General features: G+C 34.8%; 1 long non-coding RNA gene across 1 annotated transcript; it reads left to right on the top strand.

Annotated features, from left to right (window-relative positions):
- Positions 1-573: 573 nt before the first annotated feature.
- LOC122196058 (uncharacterized) lies at positions 574-2,269 on the top strand. Its single transcript, XR_006187333.1, has 2 exons — positions 574-744; positions 1,846-2,269. It is a non-coding gene; the product is annotated as an uncharacterized LOC122196058 (long non-coding RNA).
- Positions 2,270-13,101: the final 10,832 nt, after the last annotated feature.

The following is a 13,101-nucleotide window of genomic DNA, read 5'->3' as shown; positions in this document are numbered from 1 at the left end:
GACAACTATAATTTTAAATAAAATATAATTAATTAAGCATAAACATTTTGTTATACATATCAAATTTTCTTACAAATGAAGTGTGATCGAATGATATAAATTGGTATGGTTTTGTGTCACATATATAGAGGTTTGATGATAGAATGATATGAAATTTTTATGGTTTCTTACATTAGTGTATTTTCATTTCACCATTTAATTGTTATGTCACTTTGTCTATGAAAATGTACACTTTGACTACGAATTTTAGATTTTTATTATTATTAAGAGTTGTGTCACAAGTGAATTGTTATTTCACTAATGAATTGTCCTGTCACTTTGGCTATGAAAATATATACTTTCACTACGAATTTCAAATATTTAATATTAATAAAAGTTATGATTTCACCAGTGAATTGTCAGTGTATTGTTATTTCACCACTGAATTGTCATTGTATTATCATTTCATTAGTGAATTGTCAGTGTACTATTATTTCACATGGAATTTAGACACTATGACGATAATGCCATATTCCTTTCCTATAAATACAATTCAGTATACTCGGTTTCCATCATGCTTTGTAGGAGGATGCACAAGTGTCAACCCTAGCACGCAAGACAAGTCTATAGCTTCAAATATGAAGTGATATATTCTTTGTAAAGTGCATTTGTACATATCGATCGCTATATTTGTAGATGTGAGAAATGGTAAAAAGGCGTTGTAGCATGTGGGCCCACACTAGCAGTAATGAGATAGATTAACATGTAAGAGATTCATAATCTTATTAACTTTAATCTTACCTTTGTCGTTTATAGAGTTGTATACCAAACTAAAACGGTGAACCTTCTATTGCCTTATCATCAACAAGAATTATCAAACGATGTATTGGTGGTGTTACGCATGTAACTTAAATATTTACATATCTTTAGTGTATATGTTTTTCTATTGGGACCCACTAGTATATGTAAGTTTATATGTTATAAATTTTATTTAGATTTTTTTAAAAAAACATCACATATATCCGACTTTAGACCTAAAAAGCTTGTATTTATGACATTTAAATTTGGAGTATTATATGTCTATGGATAAGCTTTATTACATAGAATACAATGACTTTTTTTTTAAATATCACAATATTCCAAATTTTATGCTCTTCAAAGTTTAGCTCCTCATATTTTCAACAACTTTTTTCAAAAAAAAAATTCCCAACAAATATAAATACTCATAATATTGTTTATTCCAGATCTAGATCATATTATTGACACTTTACACGAGATGAACAATACATATTTTTGATTCCAAGTGAATCCCAAGGTGGATTCAAAACGTCAAAAATCTTAGCAATTGTCATATTTTCGACTTTTTTTCTGGATTTGAAGCTTACCTTTTATTATGCTTGTCAAGGGAGAGTATATCATTGTTTTACCAGACCAAGCTCATTCTCACGACCAATGGACTGCTATATGATATTATTTCGATCATAAAATTGGGAGATTTTGGTATAATCATTCGAAAGAAGATTGCACCGTTTTAAAATGGGAAAACGACAATGTAGCCCTATAATGTTTTGCGTTTTGATCAAATCAGTCTCTTAACTTAATTTCTTGCTTTTTAAGGGAATAAAGTGGATGCGACCTGCTTATTTGGTCTCTTTTAACTTGAAATAACAGTTTCAATGTACGTTGATTTTTTTTTTAAACTAAAAATAATTAACCTAAATCCACCTCACCCTCTTTATCCCATATTTACCGAGGAAAGAGAAACAACAAAAACTTTCATCGTATTACACTCTTCCATTCCTAATTTGTGTTTTTATATTGAGATTCATTTCCCATAGTTTCCCATGTTTACAACTATGAATATAGGTTTTCGATTGATATGTCGGTTGAATCTTCCATCACCAACAACGATTATGGGGGTGGTGGACAGAAGAAATTATTTAGGATCTCTGTAGGTTACGACACTCGGGAAGATCTGGCTTACTAGGTGTGTCGGTATTCGATCCTCAAATGATCTTTGATTCTCGTCAAAGTTATCCCGATCAAGCAATCTAAATGACGCGAAGATCTGGCTTACGAGGTGTATCAATATGTGATGACTGGCAGTTAAAGCTTTTGAGTTTTATGTATTTTAAGTTCGCTGTGATGAACACACAATCGAATCTTCGATGAACACACAATCAAAAAATTTCTGGTGCTTGAAAGCTTTTATTATGCTTTTATAGGTTTTGATTTTTTTGTGTTTGTTTTAATGAACACACAATCAAAGCTTTTTAGTATTAGGCTTGTTCATGGATTTGACTTTGCCAAACTTGAATTTCATTTTCGTTTCACTAGATTGTGATTAAGAGTTCTTTGTGCTTTCATTTACAAAATGTGTAACACCGTAAATTTTCAAACAAATTTTTATTTTAAAATCACATAAATCTCGACAACACATATCACAAATTCGCCAAAATGTCGAAATAGCAAAAACACATGTTCATATTTGTTTGAATAAAATCCAAGATCCTCATAAACATAATTTCATCTCGTGTGTACAATCAAGCCGGCGTCTACCCGTGGTCTTGAGAAGTACCTGAAACACATATCACATAACATGGTAAGCACGAAGCTTAGTGAGTTCCCCAAAATACCACAAACATCACATATGCCTCTCATGGCTAAACCCAAATAAGACCCTCTGGTCAATGTGTCTTAGTGGGACCCTTGAGTCCCACAACTCGGGTGGACCCTCTGGTTCTAACTCAATAAGCTCAGAATAATACACAGTATAATTCACCAATCATAAAGCAGGATATCATAGTACTCAATATAAACACATAGAATCAACATATACATAGAAGAATATAATAACATAAGTCATAAAGACAGTATGCACAATAACACCTCTCGTAATATACACAAACAAGACCCTCCAGTCAATAATGTACTAAGACCATTTGGTCAGCAATGCACTAGGACCCTCCGGTCAATAACACCAACAAGACCTTTCGGTTAATAACACCAACAAGACCCTCTGGTCACACACAAATTACAACACATGTAAGTATAGTGAGAAGACTCACCTCAGATGGCGGACAAATCCTATAAATGTTGCTCTTGTACTCCAACTTCTAACACTTAGCCAAACCCACAATTAACCCCATTAGGATCTAAGACCAAACCTTAACATATTAGGTCTAAATATGGTCCACCAAACCGGACCATAAATAACCCAAGCCCATTGGGCCCACCAAGGCCCAATACCAAATAGGTCCTCAAAGGTCCACTAATGGCCCAACTATGGCCCAGTTTTCCAAATTGGACCCAAACCCTTATATGGGCCTTACCCTAAAGCCTATCTAAATATTCTAGTCCACATGATTTCTCTTGGATGACCCATCAATAGCCCAATCACCAAGGCCCAAGCAAAATTAGGGTTTTCACATAAAATGATGATTAGGGTTAAGTGTTTCTCAATTAACCCATTAAGGACTTAACCCGTTAAGTCCATCGCTCCATTAGGCCATCCACACAATGAAGTCGGACATAATTCACAATATCAACTTAACAGTCCAACCGCGGGTCCCGATAAAATTCATACTAACAAACCCAAATTAGGGTTTTCTAAAACCTAATTAGGGTTTCTAGCCCAATCACGAAGCAGCCCGATCCAAGATTAAGTGTTTAGGTCCATTAGGGTTCCACCATGTCGAGCACCACCCACTGCCACCTCGGGCAGTGGTGGTCGGCGGTGGCTCACGGCAGCAGGCGGAAGCAGCCACCATTTCCAATGGTGGTGGTGGTGGTTCCTGCCCAAAAAGTGCATAAACAACCTCACACATAAAATACACACGCATATAGCCACCTCCCATGGTGGCTGGTGGTGGCAAAGGACGGTAAAAAGCGGCAATAGGTGGCAGCCACCACCTTGAGTGGTGGTGGTAGATTTTTTGGTCCATTAATTCGCATATAACACCACCAACACCGAGAATAGCCAATATACTCAATCATACACATGCTCAGACACCTCATAGGCGGCTGCCATTATCGGAATGGGTAGAAACAGAGGCCATAAGTGTTGGATTAGTGTCTAAGTCCATAACTATTTTGGTATGTACTTGACCCGATGGTGCATGGTCCTTTTGGGTTGCCTTCACCAAAGCAACTTGATAGGATGAATTATGGAGAGAAAGGATTAAATATGATTTATTAATATATATATATATATATATATATATATATATATATATATTATGAGAATAATATATTAAAGGAGAAATCATATTGTTTAATTAATATTAGTCAATAATTAATTGGTAATTAGTTTTGTGACTAAAAGAGATTAATTAAACTTAAGGGACTGCAATTGTAATTATAAGATAATTGCAATTTGGGCCATGGATTGCCTTATATCATAAGGTGGACGAATTCTATGGGGGAAACCCATATGAAATCGTCTAAGGCCTTATGGAAAGGGCTCCATGGGTTGCTTAGGGCTTAAGCATCCAAATTAGGGTTTCCATGTTAGATAACCCTAATTGCCTCACTATATATAGATCCCTTAAGGACCAAAAACGTGGACAAGCATCTTGCTAGGGTTTTCACACGGTTTTGGCAGCCTCTATCCTCTCTCCTCTTCATCCTCTTGCTTATGGTGTTTGTGAGCCATTAGAGGAGTGACACTTGTGACTCTAAGCCTTCCAAAGTCAATACAAGGAGATTTGGGATTGTTATTGCTACATAACAATCAAGGTAATATTATAAACCTATTCTCATGTTAATATGATTACTTGTATGCTAGAATTAGGGTTTATAGTCTTGGATAACTTGCATGTACAATAGAGAAACCTAGATCCAAGCATTAGGGTTTGTATGAGCACATAGGATGTTCTTAGGACTAAAACCCATCAGTGGTATCAGAGCCTTGACTGGTTTCTATTGTATTGATGCTTGATATGTTTGAAAAATTCAATTTTTTGGTTTCTGGAGGCTGGACTCGCCGAGTCCATAGCTGAACTCGCCGAGTCCATAGCTGAACTCGCCGAGTCTATGCTGACTCGACGAGTCCATGCTTGACTCGACGAGTCAACTCGTCAGATGGAGTAAACCTCGGGATTTCTTGTTGTTTTTGCTTAAGGATAGTTGCCTTATCATATTAGATCAATATTAATCCGATTTTATGATATATTTGACTATATTCTTGATCTAATTGAAGATATTTATCAATTAATAAGATAATTGTTTCCTTATGTGATAATTGACTAATTATTTTGATTAAATTGGTAAATTGTTTTGCAAGAAATCATTAAATAAATCAAATATGGATAATTATGTGATTAAATGTTAATTTAGATTATTTGTTATTTGATCCTTGTTGTTATGAAAATGTTCATATTTTCCCCTTTAGGTTTTATAGTTTAAATTTGAACCCAAAAGTTTTGTTGTTTTGAAATTTAAATAGTTGAAACCCTAATGTTTTGAAAGGTTTCAAAACTTGCCCTCAAGTTTTGGAATTTAAATTTTGATTAATTGTTTAATTTGATGTACACTTAAACTCTAAACCCTAATGTTTTGAAATGTTTCAAAACTTGCCCTCAAGTTTTGGAATTTAAAAGTTGATTAAAAGTTTAATTAGGAATGTTAAATTCTAAAAACCCTAGTATTGTTTGAAAAGTTCAAATTACACCCTTATGGTTTTATTAATTAATTAAGGAGTATAATTAAAAGAGGTTTAATAAATCCATAAAAGTTTAGGTTTAAAATTTAATTGAATTAAAAGTATAATTGTTAAATTTGACCACCTAATATTTTAAAAGTGTAAAATACACCCTATACTATATATATAACATTAAAAGTCTAACATTATATATATGTATGAGTAAAAGTCAGTCTTACCGTTAGTAGGCCTCATTCACGAAGCTGGTCTATAAGGGGTGTTTAAGGAAATTGCCTATAAAATGGCGATTAAATGGGTATCCACTCTTACCCACCGCACTCTTGACTAGTGGAGGGTCGTTAGCCGAACGGGTAGGATAGGACGAAACCTTCCATTATAAGTATAATGAATTATTAAAGTAACTAAATGTTTTCATAAAATTCCCAATCTTAGTTACCTAGGCAAAAGTGAATTGATGCAATTCCATGAAATTACACTTTGTGCCCTTGCAAAGACATTAGTGGAGCGTGTGTGGTTTACCGGCACACTAAATGGTTCTAAGCAAAGGTAGAAAAGGGTGACTCAATGTTTGTCATAGTTTGGTGGAGTGTGTGTGGTTTACCGGCACATCGAATAGGTGACTGTAACATGTGAGGGCACCATGTAAGTTTGCATGGTTATTCACACCCGCTTTGTGATCCTCGGCATCCCAGTCACAAACAAGAGGGGCATATCGAGATTTAAACATGCCATTGAAATGTTCAATGAATCTCATAGGATCTAGGAGTTTTCATAGACTTAAAACTTAAATTTCTTTTCGTTTTTTAATGGTGGAAATTAGTGAATCGTCATTCACTTACCTTCAAATATTCTGCAATTAGGGTTACGGCATCCCTCTCCCGAGTTGTAGAATATTGTGTTGGGTCCTAGCCTTAGTATCTCATTTGGGTGATTTAGTAAGGACTCATTCAATCAAATAACTTGAATTCGTTTTCTCCCGTATTGTAGATGTCAAAGTTCGACAACTATGGTTTTCCCAAATCCCGTGGAACAAGCATTCCACATGAAGATGATATTCCACGATTCGATCGAGGAACAAGAAATCATGCTTCACTTCCTCCTCCTCCTCCAATTATTCTCCCTAACCCACAAGTTCAAAGGCTTGAAAAGTTCAAGATCACTCAAGCCCTTTTGGCAAGTAAACATAAAGAAGGAAAGCCGGTGTGTGCACACATCCTAGGAATGATGTCACACATTGATAGGTTAAGAATGTTGGGATCCGTTGTCTGTGAGGAAATGGTTGTTGATTGGGTTCTTCAGTCACTTCCCAACTCGTATAGTGAGTTCGTAAGAGAGTACTATATGATGAACCACGACGTGACACTTATAGATCTCACCTACATGCTTATTGCTGCTGAATCAGCAATGGTTTGGCGCAATAGAAAAGCAAAGTTGATTGGTGAATCTGCCTTCAAGACCTCTATGGATATAGACAATGGCAATGAAAGACATGCAATGATCGAAAAGTTTGATCATAAGAGAAAGGCGATGTCTGAAGTAGTTCCATGTGTTGTTCCAAAAGAGTCAATTTGCTTTTATTGCCAAGAGAAGGGGCATTGGAGACGAAGTTGCCCTAATTACCTAAGAGATCTAAGAGATGGGAGAGTCAAAACGTATGGCTCTACTTTAGGTAAGAATCCACTATCTAACTCCATTAAGTTCCTATTCATTGATTCTTAATACATGATGTGATAAGATTGCATTTGAGTGTTTTTGCAGGATCGGTGAAAAGAAAGGAAGCTTGATAAGAGAGCAAAATGAATCTAATCACAAGAGATGGATCTCGATCTCATGGACTTGAAGATTAGATTTTGAGCTTAGATAGTTATGATAGAGTTGTTAGAAATTTTCCTTTTGAAATACATAGTTTTCAATGGATTTTGCATTGTAAGGACAAATGTTTTCCGCTGCTTTTATAAATAAAATAAATTTTGTTTGACTCATTTATTTATTTATTTACTTCCTTGCAATGAAATCATTATGAAAATTGATGTTTGTATATTTCTACAACGAATGGATATGATTCTTAGTTATGTTATTTATGGAAATGTCAAGAATTTACCAAATAGGGAGAGTTTCTCATCGCCCAAATTTCAATTGGACAGAAATTTGGAATCACGCAACTTGGGTGCATGATGAATGAGAAATTTCATATTTGGAAATTAGACTAATTCATTGACAAAGTGTCAAGTGAAGGACTAGGAGATCGAATACACAAAGTTGGGTGTTGATCAAGTCCACCATAAGAGTAACAAAGATATTCGTCATGATTTACTAAAAGTTTAGTAAATATGATTACACTTATAAGATTAAGTGTAATTTGGAATTGATTAAAAAGGTTTAAATCAATAGTAGAACGAATAAGAAGAATAAAGTAGGCAAAAAGATAAAATTTTCTCTATTCTAAGAAGAAGGGAGAGTACCTTTTATGCTTTATGATAGGTCTTAATGATTAAGAACCATATCTCAATTGATCCTCTAAGTGAGTCTTAGTACAATTGTATGTCTAAGAAGAGGAATCAAGAATTGAAGAAATGGTTAAATCAAGAAGTCAATCATACTTCGTTCCAAAACAAGTCTTAGAGTTAAGATTGCGATATTAAGTGATAAGAATTAGAAAGGTTTATAACATTCATCAAATGTGGAAAGTTGTGATGTCTTGGATAAGACAAAGACCAACTAGGACCAATTTATGAAGTGTTTTGATAAAAGCTACACTAACTCTTGAATATTTGTTTGTCAAGAAATGGTTGTTGACAAAAGAATCTTATATGTCAAGGAGTCAGTGGGAGTCTTAATGGTCTTGAAAGGTTTCAAGAACAAATTAAATAAACCTTATCGATCATCACTAGCACACGAGTTGAGGTTTACAACCTATCGTGTTGACATCATTTTGTTTCTATGTCGTTCTAATTGAGTTAATTATGCATATGAGTTCTATGAGTTCTCATTTGAATGTATAAAAGGCAAGGACCTTGATCAATGGAAAGTACATTGATAAGAAAAGGTGAGCTTCTTAACTACTTGGAAGACATGGTGGGCAGCTGTGTTACCATAAAGGCAAGAAATCGAGATCAACAAAGTTCGATCCATATGAGTTTGAATTTGTCGTAAACTTTGGTTTTGACAAATTCACATGGATAGGAACAAATACACCGTTTAAATCTAAGTGTCATAAGATTTCCTCCTTCATGAAAATGATTGTGAGGAAATGCTTTCACTAAGAAAGATTTTAAGAAGATAGTGATTGTAAAATTGCATTCTCAAATTCGATTATGGTTACGGTATCCCTTTCCATGATTTGAATTGTGAGGTTTGGCAATTAGTCTTAATTGTTTAGACACACATATGAACTATCTAAGGCAAAGGTGTATAAGTTCAAGAAGCATTGATAAAAGATTATCAAAACACTAAGTATTAGAAACATGAACTTAAGAAATTCAATAAGTATTGTTTTTCTGAAAGTTAAGTTGTTTCTGAATACATGTCGAAGCTAGTGGGATCATAAGTGTTATGTTTATAATAATCATCATGATAGTGGGAGCATAAATGTAATGATTGTATGATTATTAAGGCACGTATTGCAAGTTGGCAATATTAATTATAGAAAACAAGAGTTATACCTTGCAAAGTCGTAAGGGTTGTAAAGTTGTTTTGTTATAATTAAGGGAGAGAATATTATGTTGCATTTCAAATCTAAAGGATTAGGTTGAGAAATATTAATAAATTTAGTCAAGGGTACATAGTGTGTTCTTAAAATTTCGATTATGATTACGACATTCCTCTTCACAATTCGAATTTTGAAAACATAGCAAATGAAACATTATGTGTCGTGTCCCATACGCTTCGGGTATAGGATCGATTGCAAATGCTTTAATGTTTGACCATTCTAAAATTTTTCAAATGTCGAGCGCATTTAGAGGGAAAAGGGACTAGAATTGGTTTTGACTAAAATAATTAAACAACTATCAAAGGACAATCCAAAGTTCGACGAGGGTTGGTTGCTTGTGAGTAGTTGGAAGCATGGTATTGGATGGACCATATCGACATCATTACGAATAGATAAGATTCTATTAAGAATGAGTTGTCATATGGAAATTATGGAAATGTTTCCATATTGGATGGACCATATCGACATCATTACGAACAGATAAGATTCTATGAGTTGTCATATGGAAAATATGGAAGCGTGTCCATATTGGGAATTGAATATTGAAAATCTATGTCTAGATTAGAAACTTTTATGTAAAAGGGTGTTCAAAGGAATGTACTTTGAGTGAGAGACATCATATCTAAGGAATTGTCTTGTAACAATCTCCATTAGATGACTTTGTAATATCATTGGCAATAGTCTTTGTGACTTTGGTGCAGTGACATTACAAAAGGATCATTGCATAGAATGTTAGAATCTAGCATATTTTATAAGTAACAAGAATTTGATATTCTCACACTTATGAAAAAGGATTTGGAGTTGTGAAATGAGAATGATTGGAAATGTGTTCAATTTGATCTATTTCACAAAGTAAGAACCATAGGTAAACATTGTGTGCATGTTAAGAGCATGGGACAAGTGTAGTAATTAAGAAGTTGATTACCCGAAACGACAAATAATGAGTAATCGATATGGTGATAAATAAAAGGAGTTTTATTTATACTCAAAGGTTTGAGGCCATATGGGATTAGTATTATTCTTGTGTTTCACATTTGCATGTTTTGACTTCCAGAATAATTGAATTTATTAAGAATAATCGAATTATTCGAGCGGGCCACAGTCATTCATATGTTGGAAGTAGATATGAATGAAGACTGTCGTGAATTGGTGTGTGGATTGTCTAAAAGAGTATTATACATAAGCAAATGTTTGTTGCAACGTTCATGAGTGCTTATGAATATGATTTGAGCATTGTATTAAACCCACGCTCACTTGGATCACTCCATGAATTGTATCACGAGTGATTGGTGAGACGATAACATCTTATATTCTTGAAACCAAGATGTGTGAGTTGTATCTTGCAAATCGGTTGCACATTGATAATATGTAAACGCACTAGTAACTTGGTGTTATAAAACATATTGTTGTGTGTGATTTGGTGAGTAAGTGCAAGCAAGCATTGTATCAAAGTTTATCCGTTCCTTTTATCCAAGGTAGAATAAAAGCGATATCTTTGGGCCCCTCGATGATTTAGTGATGACAAATGTAAATGCTCGGCCGGGCTAGAGCTAATTTGATTTGTTCAATTAGTCAGTTGTCATAAATCGAAAATCGAGATATAATACAAAGAGAATGATTTGAAATCATATCTCATATGATATCTAGAATGGAGGAATATATGATCCCTTATCTAAGGACACACGTATCTGATATGATCAGAGTTGACAGCGGCTTTGGAAAGCTACGATTGCAGATCAGGATCTGAAGTCATACGCAAAATAGTTATTAGACTTATCCAAGTGGGAGACTGTTGGATTAGTGTCTAAGTCCATAACTATTTTGGTATGTACTTGACCCGATGGTGCATGGTCCTTTTGGGTTGCCTTCACCAAAGCAACTTGATAGGATGAATTATGGAGAGAAAGGATTAAATATGATTTATTAATATATATATATATATATATATATATATATATTATGAGAATAATATATTAAAAGAGAAATCATATTGTTTAATTAATATTAGTCAATAATTAATTGGTAATTAGTTTTGTGACTAAAAGAGATTAATTAAACTTAAGGGACTGGAATTGTAATTATAAGATAATTGCAATTTGGGCCATGGATTGCCTTATATCATAAGGTGGACGAATTCTATGGGGGAAGCCCATATGAAATCGTCCAAGGCCTTATGGAAAGGGCTCCATGGGTTGCTTAGGGCTTAAGCATCCAAATTAGGGTTTCCATGTTAGATAACCCTAATTGTCTCACTATATATAGATCCCTTAAGGACAAAAAACGTGGACAAACATCTTGCTAGGATTTTCACACGAGTTTTGGCAACCTCTATCCTCTCTCCTCTTCATCCTCTTGCTTATGGTGTTTGCGAGCCATTAGAGGAGTGACACTTGTGACTCTAAGCCTTCCAAAGTCAATACAAGGAGATTTGGGATTGTTATTGCTACATAACAATCAAGGTAATATTATAAACCTATTCTCATGTTAATATGATTACTTGTATGCTAGAATTAGGGTTTATAGTCTTGGATAACTTGCATGTACAATAGAGAAACCTAGATCCAAGCATTAGGGTTTGTATGAGCACATAGGATGTTCTTAGGACTAAAACCCATCAATAAGGTCACCGGTGGCAGGCGACGACGTCCCACGATGTCCAACCAATAGAAACAAAGAAGAAGAAAGAAGATGGGTGGCTAGCAGTCTTACCGAGAGCTTTTCTCTTCACATACTAATAGAACAACGACGTACACAATCTCTTTTTACCGATCTCAGCGGTTCTTCGACTGTCACAACGTCTCCAGCATTAGGGTTGCGTTCTCGGTGGCGAAGTGGTTGCTGACGGAGGGTGGTGCTCGGTCACGACAAGGGCGGCGGCTGGAGGTGCTACAACTGATGGTGGCGGTCGATATTACAATGGTGTAGGGTTAGGGTTCCATTATCCAACGATAAGGAAGGAAAAGAAGGATACGAAGTTAAACCCGTGTCCATTTCAAACTAGGCTGCCAAACAATCACTTTTGGTCCCTCCCCACCAAATTATTTTCAATGCAAATCTGAAAGTTACCCTTTAGCTCCTGATTCTATAAATTCCTTTCAATTAGGTCCAAAACTTACCATACACACCCTGACTTTTGAAACACTTCTCAATTTAAATCCAGAACATACTCTTTTAACCCTCAAAATCCAAAATTATATCAATTAGTTCCCCAACACCAACACCCTGCTAAATTTTATTTACTTTAGGATTATTATTCATATTAACCCTTATCTATCTATTTATTTAATATACGAGATGTTAAAGAATGAAGCACATTTGACCCTAAAACCTGTCAACATTTTTACGAACCGATATTGAGCAGCTTTTATAGTGTTTCTTGTCATTGAATACAAGATTTCATCGTGACATGATTGTGGAAGGTTTCTCGAAGATCTGAGACACCGTGTGAAACGTCCCAAAAATACAAGCCAAAAATTTCGTTTTAAAAATCATTCAACAAACATAATAACATCGCCATAATATAAAATCATAAAACATGTATCTCCAAAATCTCATAAAACCATCAACATATCACAATATCAAACAAAATATCAGAGTAGACTCCCAGGATAAGAAAGACCATGGTGTGTGCCATGCCATCAGCTTGGACCATTCTCTTTGCTAGCTGAAGTACCTGAAACGAAAACTGAAATTGTAAGCACGAAGCTTAGTGAGTTCCCCCAAACTACCATATACCATACAAATCACATAC

This window comes from Lactuca sativa, chromosome 1 (assembly GCF_002870075.4).
Source record: "Lactuca sativa cultivar Salinas chromosome 1, Lsat_Salinas_v11, whole genome shotgun sequence".
NCBI classification, from domain to species: domain Eukaryota; kingdom Viridiplantae; phylum Streptophyta; class Magnoliopsida; order Asterales; family Asteraceae; genus Lactuca; species Lactuca sativa.
This window is presented reverse-complemented; position numbering and strand designations above follow the sequence as displayed.